Genomic DNA, 27,987 nt, shown 5'->3' with positions numbered 1-27,987 from the left:
CAGGACCCAAGACTTTGTTAATCAAGCCGACTGATGGTTACTGCAAGCAGATAACCCAAATGTGATGACTGTAACAGTGAAACACGAAGAACATCCAGGACTGCAACAGTGAATACACTCGAACATCTACATTTATAGTTAAGTGTACACAACTGTACTATGTTCTTCATGTTTCACTGTTGCAGTCATCCCATTTGGGTTGATTCCCAAAGCTAAGGAAGGGAGGAGGAAGTTAGAGAGCATTAGGGCCCACTATTAAGCCCTGCAAGGCTGCAGTTGCAAAACCAGCTCTGGATTTAGAAAAAATAGGCATGGGGTAAATGCTTGGTGAAGGTATGTGCAGAGCTCCAGGTAGCAGCTTCTAGGATGTCCTTGGTAGGGACACCTTTGAGAAGGTCTGTAGAGGTAGATGCAGCTCTGTTGGAATGTGATCTTATCCCCTGTGCGGTATGTTTTCCATGGTGCTTATAGCAGAAATGAATGCAATGGGCTATTCACTTAGAAATGGTTTGCTTTGAAATGGCCTTTCCCTCTGCCCCTGCAGCGAAGCCAACTAGCAGCTGTTCAGATTTTCTGAGAGGCTCAGTTCTGTCCAAATAAAATTTAAGTTGTCTGTGCACGTCCAAAGGGTGCAGTATTTGTTCTCCTTTGTTTTGAGGATTCGGGGAAAAGGTAGGCAAATGAATGGACTGATTAAGGGCCACTAGACATCACCTTGGGCATAAAGGAAGGACTGGTCCTGAGGGAAACCCTGTCCACATGGAAAATAATGAAGGGCTCCACTGCCATGAGGGCTTGTAATTCAGACACTCTTCTTGCTGAGGTGATGGCTAGAAGGAAGGTTGTTTTCCAAGAAAAGGAATTTCAACTCTGTAGTTGCTTTTCCAATACAAATTTAAGGTCCCAGGCTGAAGTAGGGGCTCTCCGGGGGGGGGGGAGGGTTCTTAAATTTTTGGCTCCTCTGAGGAATTGCTTTAGCAGGGAGTGAGAGAAGAGCGGTGGTTCAGTATTATAATGTGTTGAAATGGCAGAGGCATGAATTGTAATTGACAAGAAGGATAGGCCCTTGTGGAGCATTTCTGTTAAGTACTGAAGAATATGAAGTAAGCTGGGCACCACTGTGCCCATCCCCTGAGTCTGGCTCCAGGAACAGTATATTTTCCACTTTTCAGCATAGGATTTTCTGGTATTAGGCCTCCTTGCCTCCAGAATGACATCTAGCACCTGCTTACTGAGGGATGCTATTGGACAGCTCAAAAAATTAGCCAGGCTGCAAGGTTCAGGGTTTGAAGTTGAGGGTGCAGAATCTAGCCCGCCTGCTGGGACACCAGGGAAGAGGTATAAGGCAGGTGCCATGGTTCCAGCAGTGTCATACTGCGCAATGGGGGATACCAGTGCTGGCATGGCCAGTCTGGTGCAATCAGTATTGTCCTTGGTTTGTCCTGTTTGATCTTTAGCAGAACATTCGAGAGGAGAGGCAGAGGTGGATAGGCATAAACGGAGAGGCTTTCCCAGGTGAAGGACATGGCATCCACTTCCCAAGCTTGACTGTGGGAAGTCCTTGTGCAGAATGTGTCCAATTGGTAGTTCTGAGGGGAGGCAAACAGGTCTAGCTCTCGAGTCCCCCATTTGTTCATCAAGAGGCTGAATATTTTTGGTTCCAGTTTTCACTCATGTGGGTCCATGAGATTTCTGCTTAGGTCATCTGCTAGTGAATTTAGCTTGCCTGGCAGGAATTGAGCCTGTAGGTGCACTTGGTAGCTCAAGGCTGTGTTCCACAGAGCCATGGCTAGTCTGCACAGAGAGTACAAGTGGGTTCCCCCCCTCCTTGTTTATGTACCACATGACTGTGGTGTTGTCTGTCTTTACCAATAATTCTCCTGGAAGAATGTGGTGAAGGCTGTCAGGGAATTCTGCACAGCTAACATTTCTTTTTGATTGATATGCAGGTGCATCTGTCTCGGGTTCCATTTGCCCTGAATGCACGGCCCTGCCAAGTGAGCCCCCCATGTATAGTCTGATGCATCTGTTAGGGTTTGGGTGGCAGGGGCTAGAGTGAAAGGGAGCCCCTTGTTGTGGTAGCAGGCCTCTTCCCACTAAAGGAACTCTGTCTTTATACAAGGAATGATAGGAGTCATTGATTCCAGGTCCAGAGAATACTGACACCATAGGCTTTTTAGATACCATTGTAGTTTCCTCATATGCAATCTTGCATATGGAATTAATAGAATGCAAGAGGCCATGAACCCCCCCAGGGCTTGCATAATTTTCCTTGCAGATACCTGGGTCTTTGTGGCCAGAAGTTTGAAGTAGGTTGTCAAACTTGTTTTTCTGGAGTGAGGAAAGCCATCTGGGAAGTTGTATTCAAGCTTGCTCCCAGGAATACAATTTGTTGGTAGGGTACTAGGTGAGATTTCTTTTTGTTTATGGTGTACGCCAGTGAGTTTAGAAGCTTCTTTACAAATACCAGATGTTTTAATAACAATTCCTGGCTTTCTGAATCAGACAATCATCCAAGTATGGGTATATTTGAATATTTCTCTGCCTGCAAAATGCAATGGCTGGAGATAGACACTTTGTGAATACCCTGGGCGCAGTAGATAAGCCAAAGTGAAGTGCAGAGAACTGATGGAGCCTGCCCTGAAACGTAGGTATTTCCTGCAAGATTCCCTTATTGGAATGTGCAGATAAGCTTCCTTTAAGTCTAAGGTTGCCAACCAGGCATCTTTGCCTAGCATAGGAAGCAGATGAAGTGTTAGCATCTTGAATTTTGGGATTACCAAAATAGTGTTTAGAATAGAGAGGTCCAGGACAGGACGCCAGGAGCTGTCTTTTCTGGGTGCCAGGAAAAGTCTTGAATAAAATCCTTGTCCCTTTTCTTCTGCTGGGACAGGTTGAATCGCCCTGATACTTAGAAGAGAGAACCTGCTGTTGAGCCTCTGCTCACTGATTTGGGGGTAGGTCTGGCCAACCGTTTGGGGTTGGTAGGGTGTGAAAGTGGAATCTGTATCCTTGGGAAACTATATTCAAAACCCATTTGTTTTGGGTAATGAGTTCCAGTTTTTTGCATGAAGGGCAAGCTTTCCTCCTAAGGGAGGAGGGAGCTGAGCAGGGCTTGGAAGGGCTAAGGTTAAGTCATTGCGCCATTTTCCCATAGGGGGGTGTCTTACTACTCCATGCTTTGGAAGTGGGTGCCCCCCCACTACTTAGGCCTGTGCATAGCCTGAGACTATAATCTAGGTGGTCTGCTGTTCCTGGGTTTGGACTGGGAAGGCCTGGAAGAGGCTGGAAAAGATCAATTCTTTGAAGGCCAATGCCTACTAAATCTGGGAGGCTATACTTGCAGGAAATCTTAACAGTTTGCATAGATTTAGCTTTTTCCTCCATCTTTTTGAGGACAACTTCTGCTTTGCTGGCAGACAGGCGGTCTTGGTTTAAGGGAGCATCCAGTAATTTAGCCTTAACATGATCTGGCAAGTTTTAATCCTTAAGCCAAGCATGCCTTCTAAGTACAGACCCAGTGACAGCAGCCCTGCAAGATGCTTCTAAAGAGTCAAAACCACATTGCAAAGTATGTTTACCAACTTGTTCTGCAGAATGCATTAATTCCTGCACTTCTTTGTGTTCAGTACAGTCAGGAATCAACATAATTTTGTTTAAGTAGTCCCACAATATGCTGCTGGTACTTTAACATATGAAACTGGCAATTTAAAGCCCTAATGGCCAAAGTAGCAAAAGTATATACCTTCTTACCCCATCTGTAAAAGGCTCTAGAATCCCTATCAGAAGAGGTAAGGTTTTGGCAGCAGTAGCCTTAATGCCCTTTGGTCCTTGGGAAATGGTGTCTGGATCTGCAGTAGGATTCTTGAAGAGGAACTTGTGAGAGTCAGGTACTCTAATACCCGTCAGGTTTTCTGGGACCGGGAGGTAAAGTGTCTGGGGAAAGGCTACATTCCAAGAAGGCATCATCTACAATGTCCAGAACAGGAGGGATAGCTAAAAGTCTGTCTTGAGGGAGGAGTAAGAATTCCCTAAGCATCTTTTTGGAGTCAGAGTAATCCTGGCTTTTTCAGCGGAAGTGCTCCCGAAGAGTGTGTAAAGTTTCACCAAAAGAAAAATCCTCTGGAGGGGAAGCAGAGGGAATGGAATCCTCTGCATCAGAATCCTCATAGGTAAATAGGAGCAAATCCGGATAATCAGAAGAAACAGAAATATCAGATTCCTGAGCACAAGAATCAGAAGGAAAATCAGTTCTAGGTCTCTTTAGAGGGGGAAGGCTGGCTTCCCCTAATTAAGGTAATAAGGTCTTCAGCCATTCTAAGCATTTGCTTTTTGGGCATATGGGCCTGAGCATGCCGTCTGGATGTCAGTTTTCTAGGCATGACTCGAGTTTTAGGCCTGGAGGAAGAAGATGGTGTTGGTTTAAAATGCAAGTCTGTAGGCCTGAATACACCCTCAGAAGACGGTGCCTGCACAGCGGCTCCAGACCCATCCAAGGTAGAGACATCTGCAGGTTCCATAGTCGAAGAAGCATCTTGCGGCATACCGGACTCTGAATGGGTCTCAGTAGAGGCCTGCAAATCTGAAGTAGTGGGTATCAGGGGCTGCGAAAGCTCCTCACTGAGTACTGGCGGACTGGCGACTAGCTTAACAGAAGCGTCGTCGGCAGTTTTGGACCTATGTGGTCTGTCTCTGTCTTTATCCCTACATTTTTTCGGAATATCGGTAGTCAGATGGCTTACCGAAGCCATTTCTGGATAGTTATACAGAGTACTGAAAAATGTTGAGGTGATTGGAACACAATGAGAGAGGCTGATAATTCCACAAGTTTATTTCCAAAGCTTTCGGCAAGTTAAATAACTCGCCTTCTTCAGACAAACAAACAGTGGGATGACATTACACTGCTGTTTAAATAACCCTACTAATACATTTTAACCAATCATTGAAGTTGCAATTCCATTCTTGATTAAAAACCATGGAAACTTAGAAATAAATGTAAAACGTCACATCCTGAAATGTGAGGTGATGTTTCTACATATTGCTAGCCATTAAATAAACAAACACTCTATGTAAAATTACACACAATATAAAATTTCATTTTAAAACTACTAAAAGGTATATGTAATAAACTTACATGTAATCTAACGAATGCAAATGAATGAATATATTATAAACAAGGAACATCTTGCTATGTTCATACTAATGTTCCTTGTTATTGTGTTTACTAAAAGATCCAATATTTTAATTTTATTACAGTTGTCAAGCATTGAAGGCGAGTTATTTAACTTGCGAAATAAACTTGTGGAATTATCAGCCTCTCTCATTGTGTTCCAATCGCCTCAACATTTTTCAGTGGTTCGTGGATAATTTGTCTTGGTTTAAGTAGTTATACAGAGTACCAAAATAATTTGATGCAAATATAGACGGATGACGAATAGTTCAGGGATTGAACAAGGCACAAAACCGACAGAGGGGGATGTTGTGGTCTGGGCCTAAGCAAGGAATGTAGTATGAATGAAAATCTTTATGAAGTATTTGCTTTCCACAGGTAATGCAATTGTTAACTTTTACTGACATCGGTTAAGAGCAAGAAAAAGGATCCCCAATGGGGTACTTAGCTGTTTTTGAAGACTTCGGTTCTGAAGCTCAAAAATGAAAATTTCAGGAGTCGGCCGACCGGTACTTGCAAACTGCTTCTGCTTCGGGCACCATGCGGCAAGAAACACTGATGTAATGGCATCGGCTGCATGTTTTATACCCCTGATGATTTGACATCATGGAAGAAGAGACCGCATCCGACGCAGAAATCCAAGACTCTGGTATTCAGGCCGGATGAGCGCTACCCGCAGGCAGATAACCCAAATGTGATGACTGCAACAGTGAAACACGAAGAACATCAGAAGAGAGGACAAGGTCCTCTAACTTAAACAGGCTTCGTCTTTTAGGAAGTTACACACAACAAGGACTAGGTCCTCTAACGTAAACGGGCCTAGCCCCGTTAAACTAAGTTACACACACACACACACACACACACACACACACACACACACACACACACACACACACACACACACACACACACAGGAGAAAACAACAGAGGACTAGGTCCTCTAATTTAAATGGGCCTATCCCTGTGAAGAAAGAGTCAGAAAGTTAAACAGAGGACTAGGTCCTCTAACTTAAACGGACCTAGCTGCGGAAACGGGTAGCAGCTAAGTCAGAAAATACCACAATAGTAAATATTAAAACAGCAGTCAAAACTAGTCAATAATGGTAAACGACACTGCACACAATAAACTATACTGTTGAAACTAGTCAAAAAACAAGTTCCTAACCCAAACACAGACCTAAGGGAGAAGGAACTACGTCAAAAACTAGCACACAGAAGGATACTACACAGAGAACAAAATGGGCTCAAAACGGCCAACAAGATCTCAACACTAACTATGTAAATATAGCAAAACACACTACTATTAAATACCTATGAAAAACTATCACTAATACTAAGTAAACTAAGCTATTTTATATGGAGAAATATCAATAAAAATGCAATAATAATGAAAAATATTCAACTTAGCCACGGCCAAGCAAGAAGCACTTCTGAACTCGTAGAAGCGGCTAACGAGAATCTGGGGATTCTTTCTAGTGCACTATGGGATACTTACCTTGCCACGAGCCAACTAAGAGACTTTGAGCTTTGTAATCAGCAGAGTATTGGCTCCGAACCCATATGTTAGAATGAAGGCGAGATAGGACTACAGAACATCAAGTATTCACTGTATGCCAGGAAGAAAAGTGGGTTTATCCCTGTCATCACAGGATGTTGAGAGGCTGGTATGAGATTCAAGTTGCTATAGCCATCTGGTTAACCAGAACATTTTTCTTGGAGGATCAGTCATCTTTGTATGCATAACAGGCTAAAGAGGAAAAAAAATTAGCAGCAAACAGCAAATCAGGAAGCTGAAGATGACTCTTGCTTCTCATTTCCCTAAAAGTAGCAAAGCACATAGCCATAAGTTGCCAGTAAAACCTCATCCATCATTTCAAAAGAAAATGACTGAGTCACAGAAAAAGTCCAGGAGTAGATTAGAAAAAGTACAGTTGTCTAAGTTGAACTTACCATAACAGCAGATGTTCAAATGATAGCTGATGCAGTAGCCTTAGCTATATACAGGTTATACCCTGACAAGAATATAACAGCTGGCCAGCTTCCACACCTTCAAGGCACCTTCCACTTGGCCAAACTGTCAAGCAGCTTGAGCTGAGCTGACTAAAAGACAAAATTGGGAACAAAGCCCCTCAGAGCTTTCCTACTAGCAGAAAGAGTGAATGCTGAGACCTGAAAGGGGTATGTCAGGAAATACAAAACACAAATGATCAGAACCTAACTTAAAAAACACACCAAAAACAATGGGGATGGAGGGAAGGTGTGGCTACTGCAGCACTGATCATATGAACATCTACTGTTATGATAAGTTTGGCTTACACATGTGTACATCACATTGATCACTGCAGCAGTAGATTAAGCTGTCTGGGTATATTTGGGAGGTAGAAGGAGTAAAGTCCAGGAACCCATACAAAATGGTTCTAGCAAACTTTGATCTAGACCTAGACAAGGAATCAAGCTTATGGTGTTTTGTAAAAGTATGTAAAGACAACCAAGTAGCAGCTTCTAGAATATTTCTAGAATACAACACTTTCCAAAAAGTCATAGATGAAGCCAAGCCCCTGGTAGACAGGGCCTTGACCCTGCCTGGAACAAATTTGTTATGGGGAATATAACAAAAGGTGATAACCTTAGACAACAATTTGGAAATATTTTTGTTTTGATACAGATTGTCCTTTCCTACCTTTACACATGAAATAAGTAATTGATCCAAAGATCTGAGAGAGATGGAGTTCTGTCTAGACAGCACCAGAGTTGTCTGTGGACATCCAAAGTATGGAGCATCCTTTCTTCCTCATTTTTAGAGTCAAAGAAAACAGGGAGACAGACAGCTTTGCATAAAGTAAGCTTGGATACCACTTTAGATATAAAGAAACCCTGTCACTATGAAAACTTAGGTAGGGCTTATTCACCATAAGAACTTGCAACTCAGACACCATTCTTGCACAGGTCACAGCAATCAGTAAAACTCTTTACCATGTTATGAACCGCAAAGTCAGCCAGATTAGCTGGTTCAAATGGACCAAGTGATAACTTCCCTAACATAAAATTAAGATCCCAAGGAGGGGCCACTTGTTTACTTGATAGTCTCTTATGCAAAAACCCTTTCAAAAACATTTTAACAAGAGACTGCTTTGAAAGAGGTGGATCTATGGGCAGACGTACTGAAATGGCCAATAAATGAACCCTGATAGGGGAATAAAAAAGGTCATAGGATAGTAACTCACACAAATACTGCAATACCAGAGAACTTTCCCGAATAGGTGCTGGTACCGACTAGAAACTTCATCCATTTGTAATATATAATTTTCTTGTAGCATGCTTTCTTGCCTCAGTTAGTACCTGCTGCACGTCCTCCTTAAGACCCTATCATACAGGCAAGTCAACTGAAATTTATTGAGGCTGGAATGCATCAACCACACTTGTTCTTGTGCGAGTAGATCCAATCCTTGAGGAAGCTTGTGGTAACTGCCCCTGACCATTTCTGAAAGAAGGGAGAACTACAACTGCTTATTCCAGAAGGGAATCATTACAATGATCTTGGGGGATTCCTCTGGGTGTAGCAGATAGTCTAAAGGTTAATGTAAAGAACTGATAATGTGAGCCAGACATAAAAAAAAACCTTAAGAAACTTCTGAAGTCTGGATGAATAGGGATGCGATTATAAGAAGTACCTGAAAAATCTAGTGTTACCAGGAAACTTGAAAGACAAAGAAGGGGTAACAGGTTGTGAAGTGACGTTTTTGAATTATGGCACTATCACAAACAGGTTTAAGAAAGGAAGATCCAGAACTGGTCTCTCCGAGCATTTTCTTGGAGGAACTGGTTCTAGCAGTCCTTGAGAGAGCATGTGATGAACAGGTGGAAACAAAAGAATGATCTGGAGGATGAAGAATAACCCTGGGAAAGGAGGAATTCCCTCCCACTGCCATTTGTAATTTTGATGAATGACATTCAGAACACATTAGTCTGAAACAATCTGTTGCAAAAGAGAAAAATGGAGATTAAGACTTTTTGGAAGAAAAAGGGGGACAGAGTGGGAGTGGGTCACAAGGTCTCTTGAATGGTCATTTAGAAGTATTTGACTGGCATTGGTTGTGGGAGGTTAAGGACTTCTTTTTGGAACTCCCTTGTCATTCCTTCTTAAAAAAGAAGCTATGTAATGACCATAACGTTCCATGTTAGCAGTTCATCTCACCCTTCATTCTTTACATATGGGATCGGAGCCGATCTTCGGCACCGACTCGGCCTATTTACAAGCTGGAAGACTTCTGGTTGGCTCGTGGCTAGGTAGGTATCCCATGGTGCACCAATGCAATCCCCAGAACTTGTGTGCTGCTGACTAGAAAAAAATAAATAGCCCACACAAAAAGCCAATCCTAAAAGGTCTCCATAAATAATTAAATTAGCATTTTACTGTCTCCAGGTACTTCCAGGATGGGGGCAGGAGGGCAGGTCCGAAAGAATGAAGCGTGAGATGGACTACTAACATGGAACGCTATGGTAAGTGCATAACTTCTTTATGTTAAGTAGTCCTATCTCACCCTTCATTCTTTACATATGGGACAGCGTCCCTAGCACATTATCCTTGGGTGGCTCAAGGAAAAATACTCCTGAGTACCGTGGAACCAAAGGAGGCTCTACCCCTGGAGATTAAATCCAATTTGTAATGAGTAATAAGGGGTAGCCCACGTAGCAGCTGCACAGATATTGTCAAGTGGAACCCTGGCTTGAAAGGCTGCAGAGGTAGATTGAGATCTGGTAGAATGAGCCTTGATTTTAAAGGGTAAAGGTTTGTCCTCAGAACTGTAAACATAAGCTATACAGCTAGAAATCAAGTTAGAGAGAGTCACTTTGGAAACTGGTAAGCCCAACCTGGATTCGGAGAAGGAAATGAACAATTGATCTGATTTTCTAATGTCTTTAGTCCGGTGCAAATAAAAATGTAATTGTCTATGGACATCCAGTTGGTGAAACCTGTACTCAGCTGCATTGGAATGATTCAGATAGAAAACTGGAAGCTCTATGGATTGATTCAATGTGACCTGGGAACAGACCTTGGGGACAAAGGAAGGGTTAGTACGAAGGGACACCATGTCTTTATGAAAAATCAGATAAGATGGTTTTAACAGACAAGGCTTGCAGTTCTGATACTCATCTGGAAGATGTGATAGCCACCAAAAACAGTGTCTTCCAAGACAAGAACTTCAAAGGGCATGAATGAGAAGGTTCAAAGGGCGGAGATGTTAATTTTGATAACACAAAGTTTAAATCCCATGAGGCCACAGACTCCTGAACTGGAGGTCTAAGCAAAGTGGCACCTTTGAGGAAGGTTTTGCACAATTTCTGAGATATCAAGTTGGAATCTGGAAACCCCAAGTGGAAATTTGAAATCACTGCCAGCTGGACTCTGATAGTGGCAGCCGCAGATCCTTGGTGAAATAGTTCATAGAGAAATTCCAAAACCACGGGAATGGAGGCAGTGAAGGGGTCAACATCCATTTTCTCCACCCAAAGAGAATCTTTTCCATTTAGTTGAAGGTTTATGAGAGGACGTAAAGATACGAGTCACGGAAGGCGAGAAGTCGTGAAGCCTGACTAGGGATGGAACTGGAGCAGCCATGCTGTCAAATTGAGGGTGTGTAATGAGGTGTGAAGTGAACTGGACATGTGAGTCAACAGGTCTGGAACTGGGTCCAGAATCAAAGGATCGTCCAGGAGAAGAGACCCAAGGAAGGGGAACCAAACCTGATGAGGCCAGTAAGGAGCAATGAGGATCAACTTGCTTCCCAGCCGTTACGCTTTCTGAATCACCTTGGGAATGAGAGGAAAGGGAGGAAAAGCATACAGGAGACCCAGGGGCCAATCGTGAACAAGTGTGTCTCTGGGTGGCTCCCCCAGAGGGGGGGGTGAGGGAAAAATAGCTGCTGCATTTGGCATTGATTGGACTGGCAAAGAGGTCGCAGCAAGGCTGTCCCCACCTGCGGAAAATCTGTTTCCTGTTTCAGAGACCACTCGTGAGGCATTAGAATCGTCTGGCTGAGCTTGTCGGCTATCACGCTGGTCGTCCCTGGAATGTGCATTGCCACCAGAAAGCACTGGGAAGATATCGCCCATTCCCAAACTCACATGGCTTCTCAACAGAGTGGGTAAGATTTGGTTCCGCCCTGTTTGTTGATATACCATACTACTGACATGTTTGATTGTATTGCAATAGTCCCCAGAGGAAGAAGGTCGAGTGCTTGCAACGCCAGCAGCACCATTCTCATCTCTAGAACGGTGATATGCAGGTGGGCCTCATGGTCTTGCCATGTGCCTTGGACAGTCCTGCCTAGATAATGCCCCCCCCCCCACCCTATCTGTGAGGCATCCGTGGTCACAGCGGCAATGGGTTGGCGAGGAACAATTGAAGAGCCCGTGGTCAGTTGATTGGGTAATGTCCACCAAAGGAGGTCCTTCTTGCAAGATTCTGTCAGTAGAATGTGATGGGATAATGGAAGGTGCTGAAAGGACCATTGGAACGACAGGAGCCACTGAAGAATTCTCATATGTAACCTAGCTAGTGGCACTAACAGTATGGTGGAAGCCATGGTCCCAAGGAGCTGTAGAACAATCTTGGCTTTGACCCTTCGCAAGGGAAGAAAGTGAATTTGAAACACCAGATTGTGTGCCCTTTTGGCAGGAAGACGAACTACCATGTTTACCATGTTTATCTCTGCGCCTATAAAATTCACAGATTGAGAGGGCAATAAGGCAGAGTTTTCCCAATTTATGGAGATTCCCAGTTGGACACAAGCTGAATAGTATTGTCCCTGCTCTGAAGGAGTAGATGCCTGGTGGGGGCGGTGAGGAGCCAGTCGTCCAAATATGGAAACACCTGGAATCCTCGAGGTATATTACTAGGCTTTTTCAAGGCAAAAAACCTAATTTAACCTAGAATTAACCTAAAATAACCTTAGAACTAACCTAAAATAGTAATATACTGGGTGAAAGTGCTTGGCTTATCTGTGTTGCTGCTCTATTTAGAGCTGACTACGTGTGCTGTTTTGGAAATAAAAGAAACTTGATTTATTGCCTGCTGTTTGGATTACTTAAACTCGGATCCTGTGTGCTGTGGACTGTGACATTCTTGGTTGCCAATTAACATTAAGGAATTGATACATTGTCTCAGAATGCCCATTTCGAGTAAGCTGGCCACATAGCCAGTTATAAAATGCAAGTCTGTGGTTTCACATGTGTATTATGCAGTTAAAGGAATTCTTTCCTTCCTTTAAGCCTAACTCATCCTACATTTACATTATTCTGCATGTAGTGTTCCATCTACTTCTATGTAATTTGCCCTTTCCATTTTCTAAGGATCCTACCTTGAAGTTATTTTATCTCCATTGCAATATTTAGTACAAGAATTCAATTGCTTTAAATTTTAATTTCCATTTTCTAGTAATTGTCGCACTATTAGTCGCACTATTAGAACAAAGACTAAGACAGCACCCTGGCTAACCTTCAATACTAAGCATAAAATTATTCTCAGAAATAAATCTTGGAATAAATGGCATTCCTCTAGAAACCCAACAGATCATCAAACCTTTAGAGAGCTCAGAAACAGTACCAAAAAAGCTATCATAACAGATAAAAATAATTTTTACTTTGAACTACAACAATCCACCAATAAAGAACCAAAAAAATTCTGGTCTACTATTAACAATCTAATTACCCCAGGCAAATTAGTCACACCCAATCCCCAGGACTTAGACCCCGAAGATCCCACTTTAATAGCCAATAATTTCAATACTTTCTTTACTTCATCCATACAAAGTCTTGCTAACCACCTATCTCCTGATACCTCTCAACTGCTCTTAAGTAGCTTCAATGACTCTCTTCCTCTCCTTCAACTACAACCCATACCCACCTCTTATATACAATCTCTATTACACAAACTTAAACCCACTACCCCTCAGCAGACAAGCTTCCTGCTGAATTCCTGCAAGTAGCAGCTAAAGCTATTGCCTATCCTGTCTCTATTCTAATAAACAGATCCATAAAAGAAAGTACTTTCCCAGCAATTTGGAAAATATCACACATCATACCCTTACACAAAGGAGGCAAATCTACTGACCTTTCTAACTTTCGCCAATTGCACTGTTATCTCCTCTAGCAAAATTATGGAAAAATGTATACATAAACAACTACTAAACCATCTCCTCCTTAACAACCTACTAGCTGACACCCAACATGGATTTAGGCCTTCACATAGTACTACCACTGCACTACTCTCTTTCACCAATACCATCAACTGTAACCGTAATAACAACAAACTAACCTCTTCTCTATTTCTAGACCTGTCAAAGCCTTCGATATGGTAAACCATACACTTCTTCTCCACATACTGAAATCCCTTGCCTTGGATGACTCTTCTTTAACCTGGTTCTCATCATATCTAGAAGATCGACATCAAGCAGTACTCTGGAAAAATTCTCTATCTACTCTATTACCTATCTCATTAGGAGTACCACAGGGATCTATACTAGGCCCACTTTTATTCTCCATCTTTATTAATGATCTCCAATCATCTATCCAAAACACTACCTGCATACAATATGCAGATGACTCCATTTTAATCTGTACAGCCTCCTCTCAACCAGAACTCCAATCCCTTACACAAGCAACCTTTTCAACCGTTGAACAATGGTTCTCTAAAAGATGTCTTCTCCTTAACCCCAAGAAAACAAAACTATTACTTTTTTCGCCTACACACAAATCTACCCAACTACATTTTACAATCACTGCAAGTGATAACTCTCACATTACTCCCGACTCCACTACAAAACTGCTTGGTGTTACTATTGATAATAATCTTAGCTTTGACCACCACATTAATAACACAATAAAACAGTTAATAAAAGATTGGTTCACTATACAGAATAAAACCCTTCCTTACACCCAAGGCACGGACTACCTTAGCACAATCACATCTTATCTCTACCCTTCTGTATGCATCCTCGATCTACACTAATCTATCTAAAGGTAACCTTAGGAAACTGTCTACATCCTACCACAACATAGCTCGATTTGCCACTGCATCTCAATATAGAACTCACCACTGCATAAACTTAAAACTTCTACACTGGCTGGAACTTCCTAACAAGATTATCTATCAACAACTCTTAATAGCACATAAAATTTTATATCAACCCTCAAAAACACCTGCTCTTAGCAACCTCTTGACTCCATATAATAATTTAAAACAACTACGCTCCTCCCAAAAGCTACAAGTTAACATGACCAGAATTTCAAACTCTGCAGGGAACTGCCTTTTCTCCAACTCAGTTGGCAAAATATGGAATAACCTTCCCTTACATATCTCCTCTCTAGCCACTTTTCCTTTCTTTAAGAAGCAACTTCTTTCACATCTGAATAACTTCTGGCTCTGCTCTTGTACCAATCCAGACTAACCTACTTTCATCTTTCAACTATATTTGCATTTTATTTAACACTCCAATCTCTCTCTCAAATCATAAATAACATTATGATTCTACTGTTACTACAAAAAAAAAAAAAAAAAAACATTATTATTTTTATTTTCATGTTTTAATTACATAATTTGTATTACATAGTTAGTATTATCTATTTGTTATTAGAATAGCATCACCTGACCTGAACTAATTTCCTTGTATTATTGCTCTTTGCCTATATCATAAGTGTTTTTTACATGTATTTCTATAAACATGCTTTAATCTGTGGAGCTTTTCTCCCCGGGCCTCCACTGAAAATGGACAATGATCCAGTTGGACTAGCCCGGTCAACAAATGTAAAATAAATAAATAAATAAATAAATTGCTTTTTGACAGCCAGCAGCATTAAACTTAGTAAGGCCTTATTATGGTAAGGCAATTCAGAGATTATATCCCATCTCAAAATAATTTATTAGTTACAATGATTTACTCCTATATTTCTGACAAAACACATTCTAAGGAATTTTTAAAATGCACTAACTTGTTACACACCCAAAACATGTCCAAACTACCCCACTTTTCCATCAGTCCTCCAGCATCTGCAAACTATGTGAAAAAATTATCAGGATATAAAAATATCTATACAAACATTTCCAAGTAAAGATGCTAAACCTTCAAAACTTTGTTGCATACCTGGGAGCCATACAGATGTCTTTCTATTCACCTTTTGTAAACTGCCTTTCAAATCTCTCATCCCAATCTTTTCTAACCTCCTGTGACCGATTCTTATGGTTATCATGAAATATTTTATATTTACTTATTTATTTCACATCTGTTAATCGGGTTAGTCCAACTTGGTTTGCAAATCAAACTCATTTTCAGTGGAGACTTGAGGGGAAAAGCCCCAGCAAACATAAGTAAAGATAAAGTGACAATATACAAATATTGAATAATTACAATACAAAATAACTATAAAAAGAGAAAAGGTTATTAACTATTTGCATTGTATTGTTAGTAAGAAACCCATTTTCAGTGGAGACCCAAGGGGAAAGAGCCCCAGCAAACATAATCAAAGATAAACATACAGGACAAAAACTATTAAAAATAACACTGCAAATATGAAATTAATTATAGAGAGACATACAAAAGAAAAAAATTATGAATATTAACTGGGAAAAGCTGGAAAAAGAAGAAGGGCTGCACGGATAGCAGTGGTCTAAAACTTTACTACATACGAGAGTAAAAAAACGATAATCGTTATTCAAAAGAAAAACAATGTATAGACACTGACAGGAAGTGGGGGGAAAAAGATAAATAGTGTGGAGAATAGGAGGGGGAGAGAAAGGAGGGGGCTATAGTAGTAGAGCTAAGGGTTTAGGAGGTTAGTTTAAGCAAAAGTTACTAACAGAAAGAAAGTTAGGGAGATGCAACAGGTTATACAGTAGGACAGACTAAGACTACGTGTGGTCAAGGCAACGGCATCATTTCAAGTTTAGCAGGTGGGATTTAAGCTCCTTTTTAAAACAGGGAAAGGAAAGATTGGATCTAATATGGAGAGGGAGCCTGTTCCAATTTAGTGAGACAAAGTGTGTGTAAAGTAGTTTGCCAATATTCCTTTTGGGTTTATAAACTGAGAGAAGATGCTGATCAGCACTCCGGAGAGGCCGAGGGAGTAGAGAGTTACATGGGAGGTGAGAGCAGGGCAGGCAGAAGGGTTGCTGAGTATGGAAAAGGTAGTGTGGAGTTGGGATTGCAGGACAAGGTGCGGAAATTCCGGCCACTGAAGTTTGTTTAGTGAGAGGCAGTGATGTGAAGAGAGTGGTTGGTTTAGAATAAATCTGGTAATTCTGTTGCATATTTGTTCCAGTTTCTATACTGAGGTAGTTCGGTAAGGATGGGGGAAGCGTATAGAAGACTAGGTAAGAGAAATGCTTGTGCAAGAGTGCGGAATTTTTTGTTCATATAAAGTAGTCCAAGTTTTTGGTGGGTTTCTTTGATGGCCTGTTGTATGTGCAAGTCAAATTTTAGTTGGTCATCAATTATTACCTCAAGGAGTATGGTGTGTGAGGCAGGGGAGATAGTGGTACCTAGGGAGAAAAGAGAAAAGTTGGATTTAAAGTGAGAGTGTCTGAGGTAGGAAGAGAAGGAGCTGAGTTTTCTTAGGGTTAAGGATTAGTTGATTGTTTCTGAACCATCTTTCAACAGAGATAAAGGATTTCTGTGTCAGTGTGTGTAGTTCAGAGACAGTATTGGAGATACATAAGAGAGTAGAGTCATCTGCGTATTGTACTACTGATGAGAGACTGCAGGATGAATGTAGGTTGTTGGTAAAAATGTTGAAAAGGAACAGTCCAAATATGGAGCCTTGGGCTGTTCCTGTTTGAACAGCAAGGAAGGGTGAGAAAGCCTGCTGCCATCTAACAGCTTTTCTGCCAGTAAGGTAGGATTGGAACAAGCCAACAGTAGTAGGAGAGCGGTCTATGTCAGAGTTTAAGAAGGATGGGATGAGACAGTGCTGAAGGCTTTAGAGACATCAAGGAATAGACAGGAGATGAGGAGGTTGTTGTCCCTAGCTTCTGCAACCTTTTGAGTAAAGGAGAGTAAGGCAGTCAAGTTACTGTGTTTAGGGCAGAAACCATGCTGTGAGGGGGTGAGGAGATTTTCGTGAATGAGATAGGACAGCAGTTAAGTATGTATACATTTTTCAAGGATCTTAGAGAGCGGTGAGAGAATAGTGATTGGTCTATAGTTAGAGGGTTCAACAGAGTTGCCACCTTTGTGCAGAGGAGTGGTATAGAAGGATTGGCTGATTAAGATAGATAAAGGATACACAACAGAGTCAGCAGCAATTTTCAGTAATTGAGGGGGGAAGTTTATCAGTGGAGGGAGTGCATGGTTTTAGTTTAAAAAGCAGGGATTTGATATATTTAGTAGAAACAGGTCACAAGGTAAAAGGCTGAGAGACAGAGGAGCATAGAGGTTTAGGGGGGAGGTGAAGGTGACAAATAAGTTGGGATGAGCAGAGTTACCAGAGAGTAGGAGTTTAGAGATGCTGTCTATGAAGTGTTTGTTCAGTAAGTCTGCAGTTTCAGAGGGAGAGTGATAGGGGAAAGGATTAGGGATGGTAGGGGAACCAGTATGGAACATAGAGTTGATAGTACTCCAGAATTTTGGGGGATCATTTGGGTGATAGCTTAGAAATTTAGTGAAATATTGGCATTTATTTTGAAGGGTCATTTGGGTGAGAGCTTAGAAATTTAGTGAACTATTGGCGTTTATCCAAAATAAGTTTTTTGACAATTTCTGAGTTGCTTATAACCTCGGAGAAAGGTGGGAGTTTTAGTGGTTTGCCATTTATTCCACAGAGCATCTCTTTCATGAATCAAAGCATGAGTAGCTTTGGAGAGCTACAGTGCAAAATTATATTTGATTATGAGAGTTGGGGCAAGAGAGTTTAGGACATCAAGGAAAATGCAACAGCATCATTGAGCGGGATAGTTTTTGGGAAAGACCAGTTGATGGCAGAGAGTCAATAGTTAAAGGTTTCAGGGGAAAAGTTTGTCAGTTTCCGACAATCTCTGTATAGAAGGGGCTTAGAGAGACGAGGACAGTGCTTTAAGATAGAGATGGGAGAATGGTCACTAATAGAGTCAGGGAAGGTAGAAGGGTTACAATAGTTGTTTGGGGAGTTGGTCAAGATCCAGTCAGTTGTGGAACTAGTAGCGTTTTTACTGTAGTGGGTAGGGGTAGTGATCAGCTGTAAGAATCCATACAGGTTTATGAAATGTTGGGGCAAGTTACCAATAAGGGAGTTCCAATCTATATTAACATCTCCAAGAATGATGGTTTCATAGGGGATGGAGTTGTTTATCCAGGAGAGTATATGTTCAGGGATAGGGATATTTTTACCTGGGGGGATATAGATAGAGGAAATAGCAAATTCCTCTTAGTATTGATGTGGCAGTCTAGGAGCAGCAGTTCAGCAGAGGAGAAACTAGGCAAGGTAATGTCTATAGGTGTTAGCGTCAGTGAGACAGAATACAAGACAGCCATCCCCCAGACTTTTTTGTGTGTCCTATCAGACTTATAAATATTGTATTCAGGTGGGAGAAATTCAGAGGAATTGATATGAGGTTTTAAGCCAGGTTTCCGATAGGCCAGGATGTGAGGTTTGTGTTGGCCCAACCATGCGTGAACTTTGGACGTTTTGTTGTTTAGGCTTTGGATGTTCATTGCAGAGAGAGATGTTTGAGGATGTTTTTGAGAGGGCAGCAGATGAAGGTGGAGGGGGAGTGGAGAGAGGGGAAAGACCAGGATTAGGATGGATGTCACCAGAAGAGCAAAGACAAGCTGGAAAAGGTGAGGGTGGTCAGTAAGGGGAATGGGGTACTTGAATTTGGCCTTAGGTGTATGAGCGGGGTAGGCCATGAGTTTAAATTTAAGACACTGAAAGGGGGATAGAAACAAAAGAGAGGGGGCAACAGTCAGTGGAGCTTGGTTATTTATTTATTATTTATTTATTTCAAGTTTGTTTGCCAGGATGGTCCATTGGGCCAAATGAGCCCATTTTCAATGGAGTCCTGGGGAGAAAAGCTCCACAGATACAATATAAAGTATAAAATAAAATAACAGTCTGTTAAAGTACAAGAAGAATATATATAAGCCAAAGTAAATGTTAATACAACTAGAATACAAAGAACAATATGTAACGATTCATATGAGTTTACAATGTTTAGTCTCTATAATCACTAAAATAGATGTTAAATCAAAGACAATAGTGAGTAAGTATGTACAGAAGAATTAAACATAAGTAGTTATTTACAATGCGTATGTTCTCATAGGGGGGATGTGATTGTAGGCTAAGGGGGTAAGGTAGTGGGTGGGGATGTTGAGCAGGATGGGAACATGAGCATTCCCAGAGAGATGATAAGTGTGAGTGGAGGAGAGTTTTAAAGGTGGGGAGGCTGCCAGTGCTATGAATTTGAGGTTGGAGGGAGTTCCAGAGACGGGCTAGGGAAAAAGAGAGTAGAAGTTTGCCTGCTGGACGGGCAGGTTTGTGGAATTCAATCAGGTTCTGAGTGCTGGTTCTTAGGGGTCTGCTAGGTAGGTGCATAGTGAAGGTTGAGGCAAGGGAGGGCTTCAAAATGAGCTTATGAGCATGAGTTAGCAGAGTGTAGATAAAGTAGTTAGGAAGCTCTAGCCAATTTAGTTTGTGGAGGGCAATACAGTGATTGGAGGAGGATCTGTGCCCAATGGTGAATTTGGCGATTTTGTTATAGCAGGAGGAGAGTTTTGTTTTGATAGAGGACTGTAGGTTGGTTAGGAGTGGGGCACCATAAAGGAGAAAAGGGATGAGGTATGTGGTAAAGAGGAGGAATCTAGTAGATGGGGAGAGGAAGCGAATATGGCGATAAAACATACCAAGTTTCTGGTGTGTTTTTTTAATGTTTGTTTGTATATGGGTATCAAATTTAAGATGATTATTGATGAGAACTCCTAACAGTTTAGCACTGGAAACAATTTCAAGGGAAGTATTGTTGTGACTGGTTATGGAGAATGAATTTTTGTCGATAGTTATGCTTTTGGATGGGGTGAATATCATGAGTTTGGTTTTTGATGGATTGAGAGCTAGATGGTTATCTAGCATCCATTGTTCGGTGGTTGAAAAGGCATCTTGAGTAAGTTTTATAAGGGAGGGGATGGAGTTAGCAGCACAGATAATTGTTGAATCGTCTGCATATTGGACAATTTTAGCATTAGGGATATTGTGGTGGAAGTCATTAATGAAAATGTTGAACAGTAAGGGGCCTAATATGGAACCCTGGGGTACATCAGTGACAGTGTTGAGGAATGAGGAAGTAGATTTCTTCCATTTGACAAATTGTTGCCTGTTGGAAAGGTTACTGGTAAACCAGTTGATAGAAGAGGGTGAAAGATGTAGGTTACAGAGTTTGGTCAGAAGGAGGGAGTGGGAGATGGTATTGAAAGCCTTAGAAAGGTCTAGGAAGAGAGTGGAGACAATGCAGTTCGAGTCTCGGGCTTTATTCACAGTTTCGAGGAAGGAGAGTAGTGCGGTAGTAGTGCTGTGACCAGGTCTGAATCCATGTTGTGTTGGGGTTAGTAGGTGACTGTCGGTGAGGTAGGGCAATAATTGTATGTGGATGCATTTTTCAAGTAGTTTAGAGATGGGAGAGAAGATGGCGATAGGCCTAAAGTTGGAGATGCTATTATTGTTTCCGCCTTTGTGGAGGGGAATAATGTAGGCTTTTTTCCAAATTTGGGGTACATAGCCTTCTTGGACTGACCGGTTTATAAGAATGCAGATGGGGAAGGCAATGGCTTCAGCAGCTGTCTTTAGGAAGAAGGAAGGGATATTATCAGGGGCATTAGAGCATGGTTTTAATTTTAGGAGTTTTTTTTATAGTTGATACAGGTAAGGGTTTGCGAGAGACGAGAGGAAGGTGGGGGGTGGAAGTAACTGAGGAGGATGGGATAGTGGGAATTGTAGCAGGATGAGTGGAGTTATTTGTGAAGGATGATGTTAATTTAAATATGAAGTCGATGAAAAAGCTGTAAAATTGGGAGGCTAGGTCGGTATCAGAAGCATTATGATCAGGGTGTGGGTTTTCCTTTCTGCCGGGGTTGAAGAGGGAGGAGATACTATCCCAGAATTTTTTTGGGTTAGTCTTGTGATTGTTTTAGAGGATGATATAGTAGGATTTGCAGTCGGAAGTGATGAGTTTTTTTACTCTGTTACGGAGTATTTTGTATTCGTTTAGGGTGGCTGGGGTTTTGTTTTTATAGTGGTTGTCCAAGGCTTTATCACAGAGGCGCATGACAGCTAAGGTATCTTTGGTTAGCCATGGGATGGTTTTGCCCTTAATTCTTTTAGTTCTTGGGGGGGGGGGCAAGGTGTCTAATAGGTTTAGAAATGATGTATTAAAATAAGTGACAGCTTCATCTAGGGGAAGAGTATTCAGAGGACTCCAGTTAAATTGTTTAAGTAAGTCAGAGAAGGTGTTGGGTTTGAAGTTTTTTAAGGAGCATATAGAGATGGTGGTATGTGGCAGTTGTAGGGAGGGAGAGTGAATGTGAGCGAAAGTAGGAAAGTGGTCACTGAAAGAGTCAGTGAGGGTACCACTAGTGGAGATAAGTTGTGGGTGTGATACTAGAATCCAGTCTAGGGTGCTTCCAGAGGAATAGTCCTTTGATGGCCTGGTTATAGAGTTGATTAGCTGATGGACGTTGTAGAGGTTTATATTTAGGGGTTTGTTAGGCATTGGACAGAGGAATGGTTAATATTAACGTCGCCTAGGATAAGAGTTTCATTTGTAATGTTGGTGGAGAGCCAAGAAAGTTATGTCCTCAAGAATAGGTATGTTGTCACCAAGAGGCATATAGAGGGAGGCTAAGCATATGGTTTTATGATTGTTTAGGTGGATTAGGGCTAGAAGTAATTCGGCGTTGGCAAATTGGGGAATAGGCTTAGAATATGAAGTAACTGAAAGGGAAGAAGAATAGAGTAGAGCAACTCCGCCTCCTTTTTTATGGGTTCTGTCTTTCCTGATATTATAGTTGGGAGGAGTTATTTCAGAATCTTTTATAGAGGGTTTTAGCCATGTTACAGAGATTGACAATATGTCAGAATGGTTATGGAGAAGCCAGGCATGGAGGTTGGGGATTTTGTTACATATACTTTGAGCATTTAATGCTCAGAAGAAGAGGGTTTTTACAGATGAAGGTGTGTAAGAGGGGATGGTTGAGAAGTTGATGGGAGAGGGACCAGGGTTGGGGTGTATGTCTCCAGAGAGAACGGTGGTGATAAGTTGGTGGAGATGAAAATAGAGGTGATTGGAGTGTTTTGTGCATAGTTTAAGGGTTGTATGTTTTGTATAAGTTGTGCTAGTTAGGCTTAGAGTAGTATGCTTGTAGGTGGGAAATAGTTTGAAGGGGAAGAGTAGGGAGAGGTTGCAGGAGTGCATGTGAGGGCTTATGGAGGTAGAGTAGTGTTGGTGTTCTTTAGGGATTGAACTGGTTGTGTGAAAGTGGGGGGGGTGAGTAGTGTTTAAGGGTTTGGTGACATAGGTTAGATAGGATAAACTAAGTAGTAGATGGGTTACAAGTGAGGATGGTTTTGTCAGCATTGTTGAAGTTTAAGGTTTTAACTGGGATGAGTAATTGATATGAATGGAGTGTGGTATGGCTGTGTAAAGGTTAGGCTAAATGTTGAGAGGTGGTAGGGGGTGGAGCTGAGTAGGGGTGGGGAAAGATTGAAGCTGATTGGAGTGGGTGTGGTTAGTGGGGTTTAAATGTAGAGGTAGTGGGGGCGGGTGGAAATTGGGGGCAGGGTAGGGGAGCAGAGTGAGCCCGCAGGGCGAACGGAGCGGGATGAGCCAAGAAAGGAAGACCTAGGACGTGGGCTATGAAAAACAATCAAGTAAGGGTAGGAGTAAAAACACAAGGTAAGCAGCCACAGGGGATAGGGGCAGGGTAGTGAGTCAAGGGTGGAATGAAAACATAGAATTCACAGGGGTGAAGAGGTAGAAAAGGCAGTTGGAGATTTTATTAAAGTTCAGAGCTTAAAAGATTGAAGTAAAAGTCAGTTAATGGATGGATGCTGCCACCTGCTGACCAAAGTGGGTAATTGCAGATATTTGGAGCAGCACTGGGAGGAAAGGAAGGGATGAGTCTATGGAGCCAAGAGAGGTTGGGTCGGTGCTGGGCTGCTGGCTAGCGCACGCCGGGTCAAAAACATCAACCAGTGGCACAAAATGACTATGCAGTATGGTACATACACTCGTTTAAGTCTTTGGTTCTTGTGGGGAGGCAGGACAGTTTCCCAATACACCACATGATCCCTAAGATGATTCTTACAGGTAGGGTACCAGGGTACTTTGTAGCACAAGTAGGATGTCTGGGGTAGCCTGAACGTATTGATAGCAAGCCACGAACAGAGCCAGCAACCGAAGGCATAACCAGGACTGGAAGGGGCCAGAGGATGATTTAAAGCTGGAAGAGGTCTGGGAAAGGTGGGAGAAGAGGGGAAGATATGGAGCTCAGTGTGGTAGAAAGTGCTTAAGGCTAGTAAGATTAGAAGTGAATAATGAATTTAATACACATACTCTGGTGAAATATAATTTCTACCCAGCATGGCCCAGTTATTTTACCTTGAGGAATATGCAAATTCTGTCACAGCTCCTACTACTGAATTTGCTTCTTCCATACAAAATATTCTCATATTGATTGAAAATCTACCATCTCTATATTTTCGCCTCATGAATCCTCACTATTGTAAGTCAAATTTCAGTTTCTAGCCAGAAAAAAAAAACCCTGCTGAAAACTATGCTATTCTCCCAAAGTTCTCTCTTTTTGTTACAACGGTAGTTTTAGGTGGAATACAAAATACTTGGCAGTGAAGTCCTCCTCCCCTGTCATTAAATCACGAATGCCACAAATCTGCTATTATTTCAAGAACAATGGCCACAAATTAAATGTAAACAAATGTAGCATAGCTTATTTTGTTAAGCAAAACAGTTTCACTTACCATACAGGTGATGCATCCCTCAAAGCAATTACTGTTTTTAAAGGATTTAGGTACTGTTGTTGAAAACGTACCTAACCAGCATGTCTCTACAGTACTTCAGAAAGCCTTTTTCTAGCTCATCGAATTTCCAAAGGTATCTCCACTACATTTCAAGTCTTAATTCCTCATTACTCGTATCTTATCAGACCAATTATAAATACCATGTGTATTTGTCTAAACATATCACACAACCCGAGAGACCTCAGAGATTCATAACTAAAAAGATCAGCAGCTTTGAAAATCTCAGTTATTAAGAGAAACTGTCAGTCCTTTCTCTGTACTCTTTCTCTGACAGACTTCTCTGCAGAGATCTGTGCCTAGGATTTTGAGCCATGAAAGATTCAGTCCTATTTGACACCATTCCTTTACAGAAAGTTCAGTTGTGTAAATAAACTTACCATAACAGCAGATGTTTGATGACTGCTGCAGTTATCAGTACAGATACGGATAGCCTTAGCTATATGGGCTATACCCTGCACAGAATACAACAGACAGACAGCTTCCAAAGCTTCAGGGCACCTTCCATTTCCCCAATCAATCAGCTCAAGCTGAGCAGACTAACAAGACAAGTTTGGGCACCAAGCCCTTCAGAGCTTTCAGTTAACAGAAACCGGGAGGCTAAGCACCGAAAGGACAATGCTAGAAATAATAAAAAAATGTCCACACCCTGGCATAAACGCACCTAAAAATAAGTGGGGGTGGAGGGAGGGAGTGCCTACCAAAGCAGTGGTCATTTGAACATCTACTATTATGGCAAGTTTACTTATATAACTGTACTACGTTCACCATATTGATTACTGTTGCACTAGCCTTAGCTATACCCTAGCTTACTTCAATTGGGATGTGGAAGGAGAAGACCACAGAAGCCCATAGAGAATAGTACTAGGAAAGCCTGATCCAGACCTAGAAAAGAAATCAACCTTATAGTGCTTTGTAGATGTACATACTGAGGACCAAACTGCAGCTTCTAGAATCCAGCACATTCCAAAAAGCAACAGATGAAGCCAAGGTCAAGGTAGAGTGGGGCCTTGACCCTGCTGAAACAATTTTGCTGTGGTGAGAATAAGAAAAGGCAATAGCTTTAGACCACAATTTGGAACTAAGTCAGTTTTGACCCAGGTTTTCTCTCTGATCGTTAACAGATCCAAAGATCTGAAAGATTTTGTTCTGACAAGATAGTACCAGAGTTGTATGTGGACATCCAAGATATGGTGCATCCTTTCTCCCACATTTTTAGGATCAGGGAAAAAAAAAAAAAACGAGATGGATATTTTGGCTTAAAGTAAACTTAGATGCCACTTTAGACATAAAAGAAACCATGAATCGGTGGAAAATGAGCACTGTAAGAGCTTGCAATTCAGATACCCTTCTTGCAGAGTTCAGAGCAATCAGTAAAACTGTTTCCATGTTAAGAACCTTAAGAGACAGCCAGGTCAGCTGAGCTAGTTCACATGGAGCAAGTGTTAACTACTGGGGCACAAAATTAAGATTCCGAGAAGGGACCACTGGTTTTCTTGGTGGCCTCTTATGCAAAATCCCTTTCAATACTATAGCATGAGCATGCAATGAAAGAGGAGGATCCATGGGCAGATGTGCTGAAATGGCCAATAAATGAACCTTGATGGAAAAGTACGAAAGGCCATAGGATAGTAACTGTCAAATACTGAAAACACAGAATAACCAGCCCTGACAGGATGCAGGTTATACTGTTGGCACCAATTAGAAAACCTTTGCCATTTACTTGTATACGATTCTCTAGTTGCAAGCCTTCTTGCTACCTGCAGCAAGTTCTCAGTAAACAGGTGCCTAAAGGGAATTCAGACCCTATCATTCAGGCAGTCAACTGAAGTTGATTGGGGTTAGGGTGTAGCAAGCACCCATGTTCTTGTATGAGTAGATACAATTTTGTCAGGAAGCTTTTGGTAATTTTCCCTGGCCAGTTCCAAATGAAGGGAGAAAGTACAGTCGTGTACACTTACCATAAATGTAGATATTCAAGTGTATTCACCATTGCAGTTCTGACTAGTGGGATTTCCCACCCTGAAAACCTTGGATGGCCTGACTACTAGAGAAAAAATCTCCCTCATCCAAGAGGTGGCAGGCACCCTGGCCTGCGTCAGTATGCTCAAGTATATAGGGAGCCAGCCAATGTCATGACTTCAGCGTTTCTTGCCCCCCTGAAGGTAGGAGCCCCCAAGATGGGTCCTAAAGTACAGGACCTAAGAGAGAACCTAAGCAAGGGAAGGGGAAAAAAGGGAGGGGGTGGGTCTCTTGGCTCGAGATGTTAGTACCAGATTACCCTGTAGGCTAAGGGGGAAGGAGGAAGGGAAAGAAGTCTTCAACAGTGAATACACTCGATCATCTACATTTATGGTAAGTGTACACAACTATCCTAGGTTTTTAATGTTTCATTACTACAGTCCTGACTTATAGGATGATTCCCATATCTGAAAAGGAGGGTGGAAGGTAGATTAGGGAGAAGATAGGATGCCCTGCAGAATGGCAATGGCGAATCCCACTCTGGACCTGGAAAAATCTGCCAAGTGGTAGCGTTTGGTCAAAGTATGCACAGATGACCAGGTAGCAGTTTCCAGAATGTCCTTGGTAGGAACTCCTTTTAGAATCACAGTAGAGGCAGTGGTAGCAATAGTCGAATGAGCCCTGACAGCCTCAGGTGGCTTCTTACCATGACATCTGTAACAAAATGAGATACAGTGAGAGATCCATTTGGAAATGGTCTGTTTGGAAACTGCTTTTTGTTCAGAACTGGTGGCAAAGTCCACAAAGAGTAGGTCTAAATTTTGTCAAGGTTTTAGTTCTGTCAAGATAGTAATGGAGCTGCCTATGAACATCCAAGGAATGAAGGATTCTTTCCCCCTCATTCTGAGGATTGGAAAAGAAGGTACACAATGTGTATGACTTGATTAAAAGGCTGCATCTGTCACCAACTTGGGCATAAAGGAAGGGTTAGTCCTGAGGGAGAGACTGTCTGGATAGAAGATGAGGAAGGGTTCCACTGCCATGACAGCCTGCAGCTCAGAGACTCTTCTAGCAGAAGTGATAGCCAGCAAAAGGACAGTCTTCCAAGTTAGCAACTTTAAGTTAGCAGAAGTTACTGGTTAGAAAGGTGGCAGAGTCAGTTTTTACACATCAAAACTGTGGTCTCATAAAAGGGTTGGTTATCTCCTGGGAGGCCTGATATGAATCACTCCCCTAAGAAATTGTCTGAGAAGGGGGTGTGATAATAAAGGAGGAAGAACAGAGATATGGACTGAAATAGCAAAAGCAAGAATTTTAATGGGGGAATTGGGTAGCCCCTTGTCAACCAGATTAGCCATGTAATCTAGGATGATACAGATCTTGGCTAAGAAAGGATTGTGGCCCTGTTGTTTACACCAAAGAGAATACCTTTTCCACTTAGAGAGAGATTTTCTACTACTGAGCCTACTGGCCTCTAAGGATGTCTTGAATCTGTTTGCGTATGGCAGGGCCTGTCCAGGATGCCGTGGAATTATCCAGACTGAGAGTGAGTGTCTGCAGGCTGGGATGCAGTCATTTCCTTGTTCTGAGTCAGACTGTCCACACTATGAGGCAACTGCAAAGTATTCTCGTTGCTTAGGCTGAAGTAGCAGAGGATACCAGTGTTTCCTGGGCCAGTCTGGGGCTATCAGTATTATCCTTGACCCCTCTTCCCTTATTTTTAGAAGCACACAAGGAAGTAGAGGAAAGGGGGCGGGAGGGATGCATAGATGAAAAGTGGAGTTCAAAGGAATGAAAAAGGCTTC

The 27,987-nt window shown here is 41.9% G+C and overlaps 1 protein-coding gene across 6 annotated transcripts in view; it reads right to left on the bottom strand.

Annotated features, from left to right (window-relative positions):
* The window catches only part of LOC122807767 (sarcolemma associated protein), a 2,306,558-nt gene that overhangs the window by 905,438 nt on the left and 1,373,133 nt on the right, over positions 1-27,987 (bottom strand). The window lies entirely within an intron of this gene.

The sequence above is a fragment of the Protopterus annectens genome, chromosome 7.part1 (assembly GCF_019279795.1).
Source record: "Protopterus annectens isolate FY-2018-M chromosome 7.part1, PAN1.0, whole genome shotgun sequence".
Lineage (NCBI taxonomy): Eukaryota > Metazoa > Chordata > Ceratodontiformes > Protopteridae > Protopterus > Protopterus annectens.
This window is presented reverse-complemented; position numbering and strand designations above follow the sequence as displayed.